A 21,963-nucleotide genomic window follows, 5' to 3' on the forward strand; every position below is an offset into this window, starting at 1 on the left:
GAAATCAACAGCAGCATTTAAAAGAAGGAGTGTAATAAGGAAATAGATATTCTGATTTCATGTCATTATAGTAGGCTTGTAGTCTGACTACACACAGTGGTATAGCTGCAGGTTCCATCTAACTTTAAAATATAAGTTACAACGACAAAGTACCCACGTACGTGATGAATAACAGGTATACAAAATACAAAAGTATTATATATTTATAGATATATAATATCTGATACCTGTTAGATATCAAGATATCATTAAACATTCACAAATATTAGGATAAAAATGTTTTCTTAGAGGCAAATAATATGGGGCTATTACCTGACAGCATGGCTTTAATACTAAGATTCTACAAGCCAAGATAACACCTATTTAGAAAAAAACCCTAAAGTTAAGGGTAGGATACAATGTGTAAATAAAAATTATACATTCTAGCATCCCAAATAAACCCTTAAAGGGATTAGCACAGTCAAAATGTATTGCCTAAAACTTATGGAGTAAATTTAAAAAATTGTTTTGAACCATATATTCTGTATCCAATAAAGATTTTTTTGTTTTTGTTTTCTCAAATAAAACAGAACTAAAATTAGCCTTTTGTAGAATCAAAATTGTTCTCTTATTTAAGTGAATGTTTAGAACTGTCCAAGTAGGTCCTAGATTACTATAGCCTTGTAAGTATAATTTGAAGTCTGGTAAATTGATACCTCCTATTTTGTTTTTATTGCCTAGGATTGATTTTGCTATATGGGGTCTTCTCTGTTTCCATACAAAGCGTAAAATTATTTTTTCTATATCTGTGAAAAATGATGATGGTATTTTAATAGGAATATCATTGACCCTGTAGGTCACTTTTGGTAGTATGGACATTTTAATAATGTTGATTCTGCCAACCCAAGAGCATGGTATATTCTTCCACCTGTTTACATCCTTCAGTGTTACATTCTTCAGTGTTTCATAGATCTCCTTGTAGAGGTCTTTTACCTCCTAATTTAATATATTCCTAGGTACTTTATTTACTTTGTTGCTATTTTGAAGGGAATTCAGTCTTTGATTTGGTTCTCAGTTGTACTATTGTTGGCATATATAAATACCTCTGATTTCTGTGTATTGATTTTGTATCCTGAGACTTTACCAAATTCATTTATCAATTCAAGGGGTCTCTTGGTTGAATCCTTGACGTTTTCTAAGTATAATATCATGTCATCAGCAAAGAGTGACAGTTTGATCTCTTCTGCTCCCATTGGAATGCCCTTAATTCTGCTCTCTTGTCTGATTGCTGTAATAAGGACTTCCAGCAATATGCTGAACAGAAGTGGAGATAGTAGGCAACCTTGTTTTATTCCAATTCTAAGTGGGAATGCTTTCAATTTTTCTCCATTCAGTATGATAATGGCTACGGGTTTGTCATATATGGGTTGTATCATTTTTAGGTAAGCCCCATCTATACCTATTTTGTTGAGTGTTCTTATCATAAAAGGATGTTGAATATTGTCAAATGCTTTTTTTGCATCTATTGAGAGGATCATATGGTCTTTGTTTTTGCTTCTGTTTATATGGTGAATTACATTTATAGATTTGCATATGTTGAACCATCCTTGCACCCCTGGGATGAAGCCCACTTGGTTGTGATGGATTATTTTCTTGACAAGCATCTGGATTCGATTAGCTACGATTTTTTTGAGAATTTTTCATCTATATTTATAAGGAATATTGGTCTGTAGTTTTCTTTTTTTGTTGCATACATTCCTGGTGTTGGTATCAGGGTTATGTTCACTTCATAAAATGTTTTGGGGAGGCATCCAGCCTTCTTGAGGTTGTGGAATAATTTCTGCAGGATAGGCACCAGTTCTTCTTTGTAGGTGTGGTAAAACAGGTGTGAAACAATCTGGTCTAGGACTTTCCTTTTTAGGAAGATTTTTTTTATTGCTGTTTCAATTTCAGTACTTGATATTGGTTTGTTCAGGAATTCTATTTCTTCCTAGTTGAGCCCAGAGAACAGGGACATTGACCAGTGGAACAGAATAGAGAACCCAGATATAAAACCATCCTCATATAGCCAAATAATCTTCAACAAAGCAGACAAAAACATACACTTGGGAAAATAATCCTTATTCAATAAACAGTGCTAGGAAAACTGGATAGCCACATGTAGAAGACTGAAACAGGACCCACACCTTTCACCTCTCACAAAAATCAACTCATGCTGGGTAACAGACTTGAACCTTAGGTGTGAAACTATTAGAATTTAAGAGGAAAACATTGGAAATACTCTTCTAGACATTGGCCTAGGTGAAGAATTTATGGAGAAGACCCCAAAGGCAATCACAGCAGCAAAAAAATAAATAAATGGGACCTGATTAAATTAAAAAGCTTCTGCACAGCCAAAGAAACTGTCAAGAGAGCAAACAGACAACCCACAGAATGGAAGAAAATTTTCGCAAGCTACACATCCAATAAAGGGCTGATAACTAGAATCTATTTAGAACTCAGGAAAATCAGAAAGGAAAAATCAAACGACCCTATCAAAAAGTCAAAAAGTAGGCAAAGGACATGAACAGAAATTTTTCAAAAGAAGACAGAATAATGACCAACAAACATATGAAAAAATGCTCAACATCTCTAATCATCAGGGAAATGCAAATCAAAACTGCAGTGAGATATCACTTATCTCCAGTAAGAATGGCCCTTATCAAAAAGTCCCCAAACAATAAATGTTGGTGTGCAGAGATGATGCAGAGAGATAGGAACACTCCTACATTGCTGCTGGGACTTCAAACTAGTTCAACCTCTGTGGAAAGCAATATGGAGATACCTTAAAGCGATACAAGTAGATCTACCATTTGACCCAGCAATTCCACTACTGGCTATCTACCCCAAAGATCAAAAGTCACTTGATGAAAAAGACACCTGCACTCGAATGTTTGTAGCAGCACAATTCCCAATTGCAAAGTTGTGGAAACAACCCAAGTGCCCATCAATACATGAGTGGATTAATAAAATGTAGTCTACGTATTCCATGGATTACTATTCAGCTTTAAGAAACAATGGTGATACAGCACCTCTTGTATTTTCCTGGATAGAGTTGGAACCCATTTTACTAAGTGAAGTATCTCAAGAATGGAAAAACAAGCACCACATGTACTCACCAGAAAATTGGTATTAACAGATCAACATCTAAGTGGACATATAGGAATAACATTTATCAGGTGTTGGGCAGGTGGGAGAGGGGAGGAGGGGATGAGTATATACAAACATAATGAGTGAGATATGCAACATTTGAGGGATGGTCACGCTTGAAGCTTTGACTCGAGGGGGCGAGGGGCCATGGGCAATATATGTAACGTTAACACTTGTACCCCCATAATATGCTGAAATAAAAAAGAAAAGAAAAGAAAACCAAATATGCCCTGGAAGGTCCTCCATGAGGTGACATTAGCCTATGCTTGGAATCATTCATGAAAGCCTTCTCATTCTAACATCAAGAATCATGGTGGCTGGAGAATGAGGCCAACACCCCCTCAAACTACAGATGAAATAGAACCCACTGACTTTGTGCTGCATTGATAACTCACTGCCGTGTGATGTCTTCTTTTAAATATTCTGATATACTGCCTAAAATCCTAATCGCACACTGTTCTCTACCCTCATGTAAATACCAAGAAAAGCAGTGTGCAAGACACAAAACCCCCACATGCCATCCCACGTTTTCTGTGTTCCTTTTAAACTCCCTATACACCATAGACCTACGTGTGTGCATGCGCTTGTACGTGTGTTCATGCAGGAAATGTTTTTCTACTTTTTGCAGCAAATCTGTCAACCTTAATTTTTTTTTCAAAATTATCCATTATCTTTGAGTATGGCATTTTTACTCTTCCCATTCTGAAAATTGAGTCTACACACCACGAAAATGTCTTTTCAGTCAAATGCCATGTTAGTTGCATTGGAATTGGGATAAATTCTTTCAACTTTCATAAAACAATTGTCTTTTTATTAATAGTAGCCAATAACATTTTATAATTTTGTCTCTTTTATTTTAATGACCCCTGGGAAGGAAAAGATAGATTAATAGTTCAGTTAAAAAAATGTGCTCACTTCTCCGGAATTTTAGTTCATCAACCCCTTGTTGTTTTCATAGCTCTCTGGTGCATGTAAAATTGTCCTGCTAGTAATTTTCTATCTTTTTCTACCCAGGCATGCAAGTCTTTAATAATCATTAAGGAATATATGGGTGTAATTTAAGTATTAGAGTTAAATATGCAGGCAGGTTTATTTCATGGGGAAAGCTATTTACTGTGGGTAATCTTTAATTACCAAAGTGTAGAATGACTGCAAATGGAAAATCTATTTAGATAACCCTCAATATTTATATTGCTATACAATAAATTACCTGAAAACTTAGTGGTTAAAAAGAATAAAACAAAATTTTAATAATATTTCAGAGTTTCTATGTGTCAGGAATTAAGGAACAGCTTAGCTAGTTAGTCTTGGATCAGTACTTTTCCAAGGGTTGCAGTCAAGATGTGACATGTGAGTGAGGCACTTATCAGATGGGTCATGCACATGGCCTGACAACCTGATACTGGCTGTTGCCAGAAGGACTCAATTCACAATTACTAACCTAGTATCTTTACTAGGCTACTTATGTGTCCTTGTGCCATGATAGCTGACTTCTCTGAGAGTGAATGATTCAAGAAAAATCAAAACAGAAGACTCAACATGTTTTTATACCCTGGAGTTCAAAGTCACATGGTATCATTTCCAATATACCTTATTGCTCATGTGACTCAATTCTGACACTTTAAAAGATGAAAACAACAAAAACAGGGATTGGTTTCAGCTTCAATGTCCAAATTACATAATGTTATGAGCTTCAAAAATATGAGGAATATAAAACACTCTGAAAAGGATAACTTTTCCATGCCAGTTGAGACTAAGGTACCACAAAGAAGGATTGTTTTACATGATTCCAGTTTAACTTTTTTCTCAGAACCTACTTCCATTCCCATGGAAATGGTAGAGGTAGCCAAGAAAAAGCTAGAGTTTTGTGTGTGTATTTTTATGTTCTTGGTCATGTCTACACTTGTCACAGATCTATGCAATCAAGATTATCAGAATTATTATAATTTTTACATATAGAAAATTAAGAAATAAATATGTTAACTGCTGAAATAAAAAAAAATATATCTGTGAGCCAAGAATACTATGTCCAGCAAATTTGTCCTTTAGCAATGATAGAGAAATAGTCTTTCTTGGACAAGCAAAAGCTGAAATAATTTATCACCATCAGATCTTCCCTACAAGAAATGCTTAAAGGGGTACTTTAATTATAAATGAAAAGACAATATTACTATTTTATGGATACTTATGGCAAATGGTAAATAAATACTGAAAGCTGAAATAGTCCAGTACTATAATTGTGGTGTGTAAATTATATACATCTTTAGCATGAAGGTTAAAAGTCAAAACAGTCAAAAGTGACTAAAAATATAGTAAGTTGTTAGGGAGCTCACAAATAAAATTTGTAGACTATGATATCAAAAATATAAATTGTATATGGGAGGAGCAAAAGTCTAGAGTATTTGTATGTCACAGAAGTTAGGTGAAAAATAATTGATTATAACTGTAATATGTTTTATATGAGCCTCATTGTAAACAGAATTCAAAAACTACAGCAGATATACAAATGATAAATAAAAAAAACCAAATCTTGGCATTACAGAAAATTATCAAATCACAAAGGTAGACCACAAGAGGTGAAGAAGAAAAACAAGATGCCACAAAATAATCAGAAAACATATAACAATATGGCAATAGTAAGTCCCTACATATCATTAATAACCTTGAATGTAAATGGAGTAAATTCTCCCAGCCAAAGACACAGAGTAGCTGAAGGCATTTTAAAAACAAGATACAACAATACATTTTCTACAAGAGACTCATTTAAAGAGCTAAAGACACACACAGGCTGAAAGTGAAGGGATAGAAGAAGATATTCCATGTGAAAAGGAAATACTAGATTTGAACTGCACCTTCAATCACATCGACCTAATATATACAGAAAATTCCATCAGATAGAAATAGAATGCATATTTTTCCCTAGTGTACATCGACATTCTCTAGGAAAAACTACATAATAGGCCACAAAACACAGCTTAACAAATTTAAAAAGATTGAAATCATATGTAGCATAACTTCAGACAATAATGGTATAAAACTAGAAATCAATAACAGGAAGAATCTTAGAAAAAAAAATATATATATATATGGAAAGTAAAAACATATGCTCCTAAATAACCAATAAGCAACAGAAGACATAAAAATGGAAATATAAAAGTATCTTGAGACAAACAACAACAGAAAAGCAAAATACCAAAACCTATGGGATGGGACAAAAGCAGTTCTAAGGGTAGTGAAGGGGAGGGCAGAGCAAGATGGCTGAATAGAAACCTCCGACAATCCTTTCTCTGCACAAAGTCATATTCAACAACTATCCATACAAGGAAGCACCTTCAGAAGAACAAAAATGAGGTGAGCAATCATAATACCTGGCTTTAATATTATATCAAGGAAAGAGACTCTGAAGAGGGCAGAAAAGACAGTCTTGCATTGCCTATGCCACCCCATCCCCATACCCCAGCAGCGCAGCACCAGGGAGAATCTGTGTGCCTGAGGGAGGGAAAATGCAGTGATTGTGGGACATTGCATTGCAGCTAAGAGCCACCCTATTATGGGGGAATGCAGCACAAGGACAGAATTCTGCCAGCACCCATGAAGGAATTATTTAGACCAACCTGGTCAGAGGGAAATCCTCCACCTTACAAAATCTGAGTTCCGGCTAGTCCTACTACCAGCTGTAAAAGAAAAACAAAAACAAAAACAGAAACAAACAAACAAACAAAAAACAGCCTGGGGCCTGGAATAAATTCCAGGCCACACAGACTACAGTCCTTGGGCAATTCCTGTGGCTGTTCTGGCTTGCAGTCAGTGGAGTTGGGGTTCACGTGACCCATTAAGACAACAGTGGTGGTGGCCAAGCCAATGTCTGTGTCACCTTTCACCCAATTCCAAGCAGTGTAGCTCAGGGAGAGTCTACTTCTACTTGGGGAAAAGAAAAGAAGTTCAGAGGATTGTTTTGCAACTTGGCTATGAGTTGAGCCACAGTAAAATAAAGTACCAAGCAGACTCCTGAAGCCTCTGAGTCCGGGCCTTAGTTCCTGCAATACGTTTCATGACCCAAGCTGGGCCAGAAGGAAACAATTTTGGTAAGAGTCACCACCTGCTGATTGAGAGCCCTTAAGCTTTGAGTCAACATCAGAGGTAGCCAGGCAGCAGTCACCGTGGGCTTTCGATGAGACTAGGCTGGCTTCAGGTATGACCTGCCATAGTCTTAGCTACAGTAGCCATAAGGGAGTGACCACATCATTCCTCCCCCAACTCTAGCAGCCCAGCACAGAAAGTAATAGAAAAGAGGAAGAGACTTTGCTGGTAATTGAGGGAATTCTCCCGTATTTTATACAAGAGATAAGGAGGTACCACCAGGAGTCTGCAAGAGTCATAGCATTACTAGATTTGGGACATTCCCAGTGCTGATATAGCTGTAGTGACCAAAGATTTGGATCACAACACCCAATTCTCTTTGAATATCTGGAAATCTTTCTCAAGAAGGATGGACTTAAATAAGCCTAGACTGCAAAGTTTAAAAAAATAAATAAATAACTCTTCAATGCCCAGACATCAGTGGATATACACAAGGGTCAAGAACATCCAGGAAAATATGACCTCACCAAATGAACTAAGGTACCAGTGACCAATCCTGGGGTGAGGGAGATAGGTAACCTTTCAGACAATTCAATGTAGCTGTTTTGAAGCTCAATGAACTTCAATACAAAACAGAGAAGAAATTCAGAAGTTTTCTGAATTAATAAAATAATTAGAAAACTTTGCCACAATGTATATGAGCTTAGAGGAAATTATACTAAATGAAGTCAACTACATGTAGAAGGAAAAATATTACAAGATATCATTTTATGTGTAATTAAAAAAATCAAATATACAGTAACAGAGATCAAAACAGTGGTTACCAGGTGTGAGGGTGAAGGGATGAGAGAAAATGGGGAAATGTAGATCAGAGGATATGAAGTAGCATATATGAAGGATGAATCTAATCTATGAATCTAATATACAATATGAAGACTATAGGTAATAAAATGTTACTGTAGATGGGATTCATACTAAATGAGTAGATTTGAGCATTTTTTTTTTTGCCAAAAAACCCCCAAAAACAAAAACAAAAAAGGGGGGTAACTAGGTGAAATAATGGAAGTGTTAATTTGTTCTGCTACAGTAACCTTTTTACTATCTATCTGTATCCTATAAATCATGTCATAAAGATAAATATACACAGTAGCATTTAATTTTTAAAACGATGTATTGTACACCAGAATGGCTATAGTAAATAACAATATACTGTAAAAGAGCAAACAAGAAAGAATAGTTAACAGAGTAGATTTTAAGTGTTCTCACCAAAATAAAATGACAAGTATGTGAGATAATGCGTATGTTAAATAGCCTGCTTTAGCCATTTTACAATGTCTGTATATATCAATACATCATGCTGTATGCATAGATATATAAAATTTTTACTTGTCAACTAATATAACAAAAGAAGGAGAAGAACAGCCTCTAACTACTCAAGAATATGATTTGGACCTTGAGCCTCATCTCTTCAGCCCAATATGTATTGATAATCATATCAAGGGGCATTAGCAGGATTGCATTGATGCATCACACATAGGTGGACAAAATGATTATTTAAAAAAATCTTTACATTGTTTAGATTTTCACATAAAATAACTTGTAATGCATGTGCCACAAAAACAAATTTGTAGCAGCATTCTAACTTCACCAAGGATAAATCTATTTGTTTTTGCATACAGTAGATATTATATAATATAAACACACAAAAGCAAATAGATTTATCCCTAATGAAGTTATAATGCTGCTACAAATTTGATATATATGTATACATATTATATGTATGTATATATGCATGATATAACATAATATAGTATATATTCTCTCTATACTCTATAAATTATATCTATGGTATTATATATATTTATACACTACAGATTATTATAATAAAGTTCATTTTTAATCATCTTCTCATATTTTTAAAATATAGAAAATTATTAAAAATGTTGATTGGCCCAAACTAAAAGTATCTTGATGGAAAAATCATGATACAAGAAATGATATGACTCAAATCAATTAGAATAGAAGATATACTAAAAGGAATTTTCTACAAAAATTTTTGAGGTCCAATCATGGACATTCAATTTAAGTTTTCTCTCTGAATTTATCTGTGCTATCTTAAAGCAACGATACTTGATGCATAATTATTTTCAGAAACATATATACAAAATATATATGTATTTTATAAATATAGCTATATGAATAGATTTACATGAATTTGTTTTTATTTATAAAATATCACAGGGTAGTTGGTCTTGTGCAACACATCTAAACACCCCCCTACCCAGTACAAATCAAGACACAAATAAAATCTAGAAAGTTATAATATTTGATGATAAATGCCTAAGATATTAATAAAACTGCAATTTCAAGAATAATGGTTACTTAAAATCATTGAGTGCTGTATAAAAGCCAACTTGCTTTGTGTTTTATTTTATTAATATATAACAATACATTTATTTTGTTAATAATCACAGTCTGAAAGGCAAGCTTTACCACTAGACTCTTAAATAGGATACCACTTTCTTTAGGAAGTAGAAATGATTTGCTTGTGGCCTGTAATTATTTATTATTAATAACCATAGGAATTAATGCATTAGCATCATAACACAGAGCCATCTATTTTAAAAATATTTTTAATTCTAAGACTTTGTTCTAGGATGTTGAAAAGAAATTAATTACTCTTATAAATAAGCTTTAAAAGTTTTTAAAGATTTACATGCATTTAAGGAAATTATTTGAATTTAATTTTTAAAATATCAAATCATGAACCCTGGAAGCATAGAGATCCACTAGAAAATTACAACCACTTTCAGTAAGACACAGTGAAGGCCTGACCTAGAACAGTGAGATAGAGATAATAACACTAGCACTAGCTGTAAGTTATGTACTTACTATACTCTAGGCACTGTTCTAAATGCTTTGCACTTATCATTTTATCTATCCTTCATAATGAGGTAAAATGGGTATTATCACTATTCTGATTCGTATGTATCTATGTGTGTGTATAAAAAGGCAGAAGCACAGGGTGGTTGAGTGGCATGACAAATTTTTTAAGGTAGAGATTCAAGCTCTTTCAACAGTAGACTATGGCCCACCTGAATAAAAAAATAAATGTGACTTTCAATATGCAAGAAAAGAGGCATAGATCAAGACACCGTTGATATATGAACAGTTTAGTAATGGCATGAGGCCTGATATAGAATTTTCCAAAATGGTTTATTCACCCCAAAATAAAGACTACACAGTGTAAAAGTAGATTTTATTTTGACATAAAGACACTACTTCATTTTTAAGATATATCTATCCATCAATTACTGAAACTGTGGGTTTCCACAAATCATAATTATTTTATCTGACTCAATAACGAAATCAAAACTATATGGAATCGAGTAATGTTGATTGAAATCATCACATTTTAAAATATTTCATTGATCGTGTGGTATTTATTACCCACAAAATAAGCAAGGTGTGAAAATATGACAGTAATATTCAAACATATCTTACTGATATATTATAAATACATACAATTATAAACCCACCAAAAACAATGTAAATACTTTTTGTGACATCTTTTCTGGCTTTACATAACACTTTAGATCAAAACATCCAAGGTGTTTTACATAAATGACTCTTTTAACAAATGTCTGTGTACTAAATACCCAGATTCTATTTAAAGGTTTGAGAAAGTCACATGCAAAAATATCAGATTCTATTTAACAGTTTAATAAAATCAAATTTTAAGGAAAAACTAAATAAAACCTTCCAGCAGAAGCATTTTATCTTACACATGGAACATCCAAACCATTATCATGAATATGGGTTCAACCCAAATCAAGGCAATTTGATTTGATCCAACTCATATTTATCCTGCTGACACATAACATTTGCTTTTTGGTAATTTGCTTGTCTGACTTACATGAAGATAGTACTTACAGAATAAAACACTGATGCTTTAATTGTGGGGAACTAGAATAACACCATTTAAGAGCTCTAAAGTATTACCCACAGGGAAAAAAAAGAAAGCAACCTTAATGTTTGAGATAATCTTGTTTCGATGTGTTGGCTTTCATTCATTGCCACTTATTTCTTATTATAGCTAATACCCTTTCAATCATTCATTCATTTACTTACCCACAACTTTTTTGAGTGTCAATTATATTTCTGAAATTGTGCTTGATGTTAATGTGTAATCTCATAAAAGAGATTTTGTCCAGATCTTCAAAATATTAACTGTCCATTAGTCATTCAATATTATATACTGGAGGTTCAGAATGATTAATTTCAAGAAGTTTTAAATTATCTTTAAATCAACATGACATTTTTATTATATATAAAATTTATACATATTATATGATATACAATAAAAGTAAACCACCTTATTTTACCTTTAACCACCTTACTTTTACTCATAAGAATAAATTGACATTATTTTCATAAAGTAAGAATTTTGATTGATTGGATCAGATTCTCAAAGAACCCAGACACAGATCTGATCATTTTCTTGCTAAAATAGATGATGCAAATCATTAATATTAGTGGAGTACGAAGAGCAAAATGCAAGGAACTTTCTTTTTTCATCTCCTTTCGCTTGCTAAATTCCTAGGTGTGAGTGGCAGGTTTCTAAACAATTTAGAAGCTGTCACAAAGTTAAGATATTAATGGGTTAATAGAACTGCATGTGACTTCCCACAGGTGAGGAATCATGCCTGTATGTGAGGCGTTTGGTCCTTGGGCCCCAGAGAATACCCTGAGAAAGCAGGCAGGAATCGGCAAGGGCATGCCCATGCTATCCAAGTGAATCTGACGAGTGAAAAAACAAATCAAGACTGAATTTATAAGAAAAGTTGATTGTTAGTATTATATGCCATCTATTCACAAGTCTTTTTCTGTAAATATTTTTGAGTTCTTGCATTAAAAAAAACATCAAAAAAGTTAAGATTGTCTACTTTGTTTCAAATTTTATACATCCTCAGGGGTACTGGGAGAGCAGATTATTACAATGAAGAATAGTCTACAAAATCTATTACCTAGGACACACATGTATAGGGTGCTATGAAATGAATATTATACCACAAATGATATGTTGCAGGGTCAAATAGAAGAAAAGAAACAAAATGAAAGATTAAAAGCAAAAAATAAAAATTTACAGACAATGACCTACCAAGATATTAGAATCCTGGTGATTCATAAGACTCTTGATGGTGTATCATGGATAGGTAGATGATCACGCAGACAAAATGGGCTCTGCTCTCAGAGAAGGACATCAACCTCTTGCCACATTACCTGAACAGTGAATGCCAATAAATAGACCATGTCACAAAACATTGAGCTTTGCAGTTAGGGTTACAATCTTGATAAAGCAATGCTGTTTTTAGATGCTAAATTCCTGGCAAATTTAAATACTGGCATTGTGTTTTCCTAGATGCTAAGAAGCCCAGGCTGGAGAAGCACTTAATTGTTAGGCTACTTGAGGGAAAACAGCTAGGGACATCCAGAGAAAACAAAACTTTTTATCATGATAGTGGTTCTAATGTAATATTTTTTCCAGACCTTAACCAAATTTTCCCCAATCATTTATTTATGTTTCGACTCAGCACCTTTCTCTTGAAATGTGACTAAAAACCATTTGCACAATATACATATCTACACTCTTATGAGTGTTAAAATATTTTTAGAGTGGACTTCCATCTAATATGTTATATCTGATCCATACCACCGTTGTAAGGTGTTAACAGGGAGACTATCAAGTTTTCTCATCTTGCAACGTTACAGCAGTTTTATGAGTTAGAGTTGAGGACCCCTGGAAAATAGAGATTTTTGTCTTGATGATTACAACATGAAAGGATGGATTAAGGATGGATGAGTTCACAGGGGAAAGTTAGAATTCCAAAGTCATAGGGAATCCAGTTCAGAATAACAGACTAAGTAAATATGCTTATATTAGTTTCCTTGAAGAACTCCACTGATACGCTGGAAACAAGAAAAGGTATTAACAATGGACCAAAAAATAATTCTAAAATCTTTCTCATCAATGACAGATCAGATTGATAAAATAAGTTGATGTTAACTTAATGTAGACAAATAAGGGGGCTGCTATAGAAATGCTGATGGTCTGATCGTATTTCAAATAGAATGCTGGAAAAATCATAAGCCTCATAATCTGAAAATGGGCAGACTAATATCAGAAATAGACCAAGGGTTTACTAACAGAATTATTTATTGAAGCACAAAATGATGTGTGCTATTGTCATAATTAGTGAACAAGGGTGATTAAAAGAAGAATTTTCCCTATAGATGAACTGATTGGGAGAAAGTGGGAAGTTCCCTGCTTAAATAAAGAATATATTACACTATGAGATAATATTAAAAAGAATACAAAATGATTTCTGGCTTCTGTCCTGTAAGGTAGAGAGCTAGAACATTGTTCTCCAACTGACAATGAAAAAGAGGCAGATTAACCACTATTTAAAATCTAACACAACTTACATCTTTATTACCACTTAAAAAAATTATTTGTAAAAATATATGGGGTACATGTGAAATTTTCTTACATGCATATAATGCTTAGTGACCAAATCAGTACATTTAGAGTATCTATCACCTGAGTACAATATATTTTGGTTAACTATACTCACCATACTCTACTGTTAAACATTGAATTTATTCTTTCTATCTAACTGTATATTAGTATACTTTAACTCACTTCTTTTCATCCTCTCCCCTAATCCCCACACGTTTTCCAGTTTCTGTTAGCTATCTTTCCACTCCGTGCCTCCATGTGATCAATTTTTTTTAGCTCTGACATATAAGTGAGAGTATGTAATATTTGTCTTTTTGTTCCTGCCTTATTTTACTTAACATAGTTAGTGACCTCCAGTTCCATCCATGTTGCTAAAGATGACATGATTTCATTCTTTTTTATGTACAAATAGTATTCCACTGTGTATATACAACAACATTTTCTGTATCCATTCATCCACTGATAGACAGTTGGGTTAATTTCATGTCTTTGCTATTGTGAATAGTACTAAAATAAGCATGCAAATGCAGGCTTTCCTTTGATATATTGATGAACATTCCTTTGGGTAGATACCTACTAATAGAATTTCTAGATAGAGTAGCAATTCTATTTTTACTTATTTATTTAGTTTTGATTTTGCAAAGAATGTAATTCTTTTATTTTTATTTATTTATTTATTTTTATTTCAGCATATTATGGGGGTACAGATTTTAAAGTTTCAATAATTTGAGAAATCATTGTACATTTTTCTATAATGGTTGTGCTAATTTACATTCCCACCAACAGTGTATAAGAGTTCCATTTACTCTACATCCTTGCCAATATCTGTAGAGTTTTTTGATCTTTTAATAACAGGGATTCTAACTAGGGTAAGATCCTATCTCATCATTGTAATGACATGAATTTCTCTAATGATTAGTGATGCTGAGCATTTTTTAATATACATCTTGACCCTTTGTACATTTTTTTTGAGAAATATCTATTCATGTCCTTTGCCTACTTTTTAATGAGATTATTTGTTCATATTTTTTCCTGTTGAGTTGTTTTAGTTGCTTTTATATTCTAGATATTAGTCAACTGTTGGATGATTAGTTTGCAAATATTTTCTCTGGTCACAGTCATAAATTCCTTGTAGTGACCAATGGACAGGGCAGGTCTCCATAGATTTTCTTCTAGTATTTTAATAGTTTTTGGGTCTCAGATTTATATCTTTAATCCATTTTGAGTTGATTTTGGTATTTGGTGAGACATAGGGGTCCTGTGTCATTCTTCTGCATGTGGCTATCCAATTTTCTCAGCATCACTTAGTGAACAGATTCCTTTCCTCAGTGGAAGTTCTTATTGACTCTGTTGATGGTACATTGACTATAAATACATGGCTTTATGGCTGGGTTCTTAAATCTATTCCATTGGTATATATGTCTATTTGCATAACAATGCCATCCTATTTGGTTTAGTACAGTCTTGCAACATCATATTTTAAAATTATGTAATGTAATGCCCCAGGTAATAGGATGTCTCTAGCTTTGTTTTTTTTTGATCAGGATTGCTTTGGCTATTCAGGTTTTTTTTTTTCCTTCCATATAAATTTTAGAATTTTTTTTTCTAATTTTTTGAAAAATGACATTGGTATTTTGGTAAGAATTACATTGAATCTGTAGATTCAATTCATTCATTGAATCTGTAGATTGCTTTAGGCAATATAGTCATTTTAATAATGCTAATTCTTCCAACCCATGAGCATGGGTTTTTTTCTTTTGTTTGTGTCATTTTCAATTTCTTTCATCAGTGTTTTATAATTTTCCTTGCAGAAATATTTCACCTCCTGATAAAATTTATTCTAGTCATTTGTCTGATATCTACTATAAATGGAATTCCCTTCTTGATTGCTTTATCTACTAGATCATTATTTGGTTGTATAGAAATACTATCAACTTTCGTAAGTTGATGTTGTATCCTAAAGCTTCTGAATTTATTTATCAAATCTAAGAGTTTTTTGGTGAAGTCTAGATTTTTCTTGATATAGGATCATATCACCAGCAAAGAAGGAGAATTTGACTTTATCCATTCCAATTTGAATGCCTTTTGTTTCTTTCTCTTGCTTGATTTCTCTGGACAAAACTTAAAGTGCTATGTTGAATAAGAATGGTGAAAATGAACATCATTTTCTTGTTCTTAGAGAAAGGACTTTCAAATATTCGCCATGTACAGTCATTCATAATTGTCTCTGATAGCTTCGTATTCTGTGGTATCAATTGTAATGTCTCCTTTTTCATTTCTTATTTTCTTCACTTCTGCTTTGTCTTTTATTTCTTGGTTAGTATAGCTTGAGGTTTATCAATTTTGTTTATCTTTTTGAAGAACCATTTCTACTTTTTTGATGTAGACATTCATTACTTTAAACTTCCCTCTTGACAATGGTTTTGCTATAATTCACTGAGGTTGGTATGCTGTGTTTCCATCTTCATTGGTCTTGAGAAATATTTTGAGTTCCATCTTAATTGATCCAATGGTCATTGAGGAGTATGTTGTTTAATTTTTATATATTTGTATAGTTTCTGGAGATCCTCTACTTTTGATTTCTATTTTTAGTTCATTGTGGCCTAAGAAGATACTTGGTATGATTTGGATTTTTTTTAAATTCGTTGTGCCATAAAATATGCTCTATCTTGAAGAATGTTTCATATGCTAAGGAAAAGAATATATGGTCTTAATTGTCAGATAGAATGTTCTATAAACATCTGGTAGATTCATTTGGTTTGAAGTCCAGTTTAGGTCCAATGTCCAGTTTAGATCTAATGTTTTTTGTTGTTGTTGATTTTTTGTCTAAATTAACTGTGTCAAGCTGAGATTTTGTTGTTGATGACCCTTACTATTATTCTACTGGAGTCTATCTTTCTTATTACATCTAGTAAATTTGCTTTATGAATCTCGGTGCTCCAGTGTTGTGTACATATATATTTAAAATTGCTATATTCTCTTGCTTAAATGGTCACTTGGTCATTGTGTAATGACCTTCTTTCTCTTTTGTTTTTTCTATTTTTGACTTAAAACCTGTTTTATCTGATATAGGCATAGCTATTCATGTTTGCTTTTCATTTCCGTTTGCATGGAATATCGTCTATCATGCCTTTCAGTCTGTATGTGTCTTTACAGCTTAGGTGAGTTTCTTGTAAGCAGCAAACAATTGTGTCATTTTAAAAATTGATTGAGCCATTGAATATCTTTGGGTGAAAATTTTAATCCTTTTGCATTCGAAACTGTTACTGATATGTGAGGTTATGTTCCTATCATATTGTTAATGGATTTATTATTATTTTATATGTCCTTTGTTCCTTCCATTTCCTCTTACAGTTTATTTTTGTTGCTTTCTTCATTTTTCTAGTGGTACCATTTAAGTCCTTTCTCTTCCCACTTTGTATGATTTCTTTACTAGTGAGTTCCATACTTCTGTGTGTTTTCATGATGGTAAATGATTTCTTTTCATTTGCAGGTTTAGAACTCTCCTGACCATTTCTTATAGGGCCAATCTAGTGGTAACAAATTCCCTCAGCATTTTCTTACTTGGGAAAAGTCTTATTTCTTCTTTTATTTATGAAGAGTAAATTTGCTGGAAATAGTATTTGTTGCTGGTATTTTTTATTATTTTTTTCTTTCAATACGTAGAATGTATCATCCCATTGTCTTCTGGACTATAAGGTTTCTCCTGAGAAATCTGATGTTAGTCTGATGTTCCCTTTATGGGTTACTAGATGCTTTTCTCTCACTGTTTTTGAGATTCATGCTTTATTTTTTACTTTAACTAGTCTGACTATAATGTGCCCTGAAGAAGACTTTTTCATTGTATCTGCTTGGGCATCACTGAGATTCCTATATCTGAATGTCTAAATCTCTTGTTAGACTTTAGAAGTTTTTATTTATTATTTTGTTAAGTAGGTTTTCTAATCCTTTATTCTCTTTATGTTCTCACTTATAAGTGGGAGCTAAGCAATGAGTATGCAGGGTCATACAGAGTGGTAAAATGGACACTGGAGACTAGGAAGTGGGTGTAGCAGAGGGATGAGAGATAAAAAAATTTCCTACCAGGTACAATGTACACTATTCAGGTAATGGATACCCTAAAAGTACTGACTAAAATACCATTCATATATGTAACCAAAAACCGCTGTACCCTTAAAATTATTGAAATAAAAAAGAAATAAAGAAAACAAAAAGTTGTGAAGAGAGATGTGCAAGGCATATAAAAATGTGCTAAATTCATATGGTAGTAACATTACCAGGTGTCAAGCAGGTGATAGGGAGGGGATGGGTATATTTACACCTAATGGGTGAAGTGAACACTCTCTAGGGGATAGGCATGCTTGTAGTTCTGACCCAGGTGGGGCAAAGGTAATATATGTAACCTAAACATCAGTACCCCCATAACATTCTGAAATAAAAAAAAAATGTGCTAAATTAGTTTAGATAAAAGTTCTCAAATACTTTTTCTTGATGTGAATAAGTTGAGAAAATAAAGAGTTTAAAACTTAAAAATCTAAATATTCATAAAATAAGAAATGGGATAACTATTTTCTAAAGCAATGAATTTGAAAAGTAGACAAAGCATTTATGTATAGAGAAAAGATTAAAGAGAAGGATCAAATAAAATATTAACAAATAAATAATCCCTCTCTCAAAATCTGCTTACTGAGAAGTCCAACCTGTGATACCTGCCAAAAGTCTTAACAGATTAACTATGGTTGATTTGTTGAAAGGAAAAGAGGAGGATGGAATTAGGAAAAATATTTAGAAAACTATTGAAATAATACAGAAATTTTGGTGTCTTGAACCTGGCTGATAGCAGATGAAAGGGAAAAATGTGTAAAACTTCCAGATGTATTATCAAATATAAGATGAGAGTCAATTTTGACTCCAAAATTTTCAGGAACAAGGAAATAATTACTATTAAAGAAGATAGGGAAGACTGTAGAAGATGTAGGTTTTGAGGAAAGTTCATAAGTATAGTTTTATCATTTTAGGTTAAAATGTCTATCAGACATTGAGGTGTAAATGCGCAAGAAGCATTTGGATATGCTGGTCTGGAGTTCTGAGCTACAGGCATGAGATTTATGGTTTAAAATCATCTAGATTTATATTAAAGCTATGAAGCTGGTTGGTATAACAAAAAGTATACACAAAACCATAAAGGATCCAAGAACTCATCTCTGGGGCCCTGTAATGTAAAGAGGTCAAAGGAATAATAAGAAATTATATGAAATAGAGACTGAAAGGGAATTTCTGATGAGAGAGAACAGTGATTCTCATAACATAAGTGAAGATAGTATATGAATGAGGATCAACTGATCATTTGTGTTAAATTCTACTGATGAGATAATGACAAAGAGGACAAAGGCATTATTACCAGAGATTAGAAAACAAGGGTCCTTGGTGACATTGGCAAGAAGCAGTTTCAATGAAGTGGTGTGGCCAAAAGCCTAAACAGAATTAGTGCTGGAGAAAACTGAAGAAAAAAATTATTAACAGCAAGTAAACAAAACTTTTTTGGAGGATATTTCTGTAAAAGAATGTAAAGAAATGGATTAATGATTAGTGGTAAAAGTTAAGATGGCAGAAATAACACCATGTTTGCCTACTTCTCAAAAAAAGTAGTAGACAGAGGAAAGTTGTTGCTATAGTATTAAAGAAACAAATTGCTGTCACCGTGACCTTAAGGATATGAGAATGTCTGAGATCTAACCTCTGAGTAGAGAAATAGGAATAGTCAAGCCAAAGTAACAGAAGAAAATGTACGTATAGGAATAACATTTATAGGACGTCAGGCAGGCGGGAGAGGGGAGGAGGGGATGGGTATATACATACATAATGAGTGCGGTGTGCACCATCTGGGGGATGGCCATGCTTGAAGCTCTAACTCAGGGGGGAGTAGGGGACAAGGGCAATGTATGTGACCTAAACATTTGTACCCCCATAATATGCTGAAATAAAATAAAAGAAAGAAAATATAAAGTATATTGGGACAGATATGGAAGAATAGGTAAATGGACTAATATGAACTTATACAAATTCTCTTCTCGTCAGTTCTATTTTCATAATGAGGCACAACATAAGGTTGTTTGGCAGGAACAAAGAGAGATGAGCATATATTAGAGGTTCAAGAACATAGACAGTATGAAGTACAGTTGTTGTGAGGTATTCATTTTTACCTTCTAAAAGCTGTCAAATTATATTCACAGTTGTGGCTTAATGTTGTATTCTACAAGATAATTCAGACCAATATAAATAATAGATTTATAGAAACTGCCCTATATAGTCATAAGAGAAGAAAATTGATTATATGTTGTCATAATTTTAGAGAAGATAAAAAGATGTTTCACCTTCCTACCAGCTTTCTTTTAAATTTGATTTTAGGCTAGAGGCAAAGCATTGTATTGATTTCCTCAAGCAAAATACTTGTACAAAACCCTGATGGCAACACTTCTGGCAGACCTTAGATCAATGATAACTAATAAACAGTGTCTGTGTCTTTTTGAATTATTTGTTTGCAAGCTACAAAAATAGATTATGCTACCTTTAGCAAAATAAAGTAATTTATTGGAAGGATATGGGACAATCCATAGAATCAAAGCAAAAGCTACAAAATACAATACTTGAAAAGGACTAAAGCAGGAGATCCCCTGTAATTTTAACAAATCAGTGGGCAATCTGCTTAGAAAACAAAGATAGGATGGATCAACATAAACAAATGGCCTGACATATTCATATCTTTTATTGGAACCATAAAAACAGTGGAGCAGTTCCTTCATTTTTCTCCCTCCATTTAAGGCCACTGCTTTGTAATAACTCATTACCTCAAGAGTTACGAAAATTTAAAACAGTAAAAAGTTATTTTGAATTTAAGGCTGGAATTAAGCTGCATCTTTTTGATTTAATCCATATTACATATTATGATAATTTCAGTGATGTGCATTACTCATTAGGATAATCACTAGAATTTAATATTATAAACATTTTATCTTTATGTCTATGTCTATCATATTACTTACTCAGTAGTAAAAGGTTACTATGTCAAGTAGCTTACAAGCACTCATTCTTTCAAAACAACTGATATATCAAAAATAGATACCGTCTTTTTCTTATTTCTCTACCTACCTCTGCTTATTACTTACACTAGGTTTAGTATATTAGTTTAAATCCTCATGGGAAGTGTAAATTCTTAAACACAAAAATTGGGCCTCTGCCAACAGAATTTCAATATTGATTTATTTTCAAATATTTATCACATACAGTATATTTAACTATACTGGTGGTGTACTTGAATGTGTAGTGTACGCATACCATTTTCTCATTTCAATATCAATATAACTTTCTATTCACTGATATATTTAATTATTCCATTCAAAATTTACAGTATAATACTATAACTAGACTATAACTTATCCAACGTTGTTTTAATTAGATCATCCTAATCCCTCAATCTCTTAATAATTAACCATATAAATATAAACCAGGGCAGTATTATCTAGTCTCCAAATTTGACATGATTGGTCATCATAATCTTAGTATATCATCTTGTTCTAGGTTTCCTCATTGTTCAAATTCAATGCTGGTTCTTCAGTTAATTGGAAAGGAAAATAATTAAATCAGAACATGAAAAAATAGAAAGAAATAAAGCTATAGCACAACTAAGAAATAGACAAAGAATGATAAAGAAGCAGGAGAGACAAATGCATAGATAATTGAAATGTTTCACCTTTTAAAAGTCAGAGTAGAATGAGAATGATCAGAGTTATTTATACTATGCACCAAGATCACTTTTTTGTGAAAATCAGAAGTTTCTCCTAAAGTGACTATGAATTGAAAAACTATAAAACTAGAAATTCTATCGGTCTCCTTCCAATAATTTAAGTTTTATATGACAATTTGTTTTTTGTCATATTTGGGGTTTTTTTGTTATTGTTTTTCTTTAACTTCCAGATTTTTTTTGCTACACTATTCAATATTTTATAATATATCATTTAAGAATATTTAGAAATATGGTCGCTCCAAAATTATGATTTTTTTCATATATACATATTAGATACATTAGTTCTCTGCCTTTCCATTTACTTTTGGCTTTCTCCTCTAAAACTCCCTATTTTGCATTCTCTCTCTCTCTCTCTCTCTCTCTCATTATTCTAAAGATGTTCTCATATGGG

This window comes from Microcebus murinus, chromosome 1 (genome assembly GCF_040939455.1).
Source record: "Microcebus murinus isolate Inina chromosome 1, M.murinus_Inina_mat1.0, whole genome shotgun sequence".
Lineage (NCBI taxonomy): Eukaryota > Metazoa > Chordata > Mammalia > Primates > Cheirogaleidae > Microcebus > Microcebus murinus.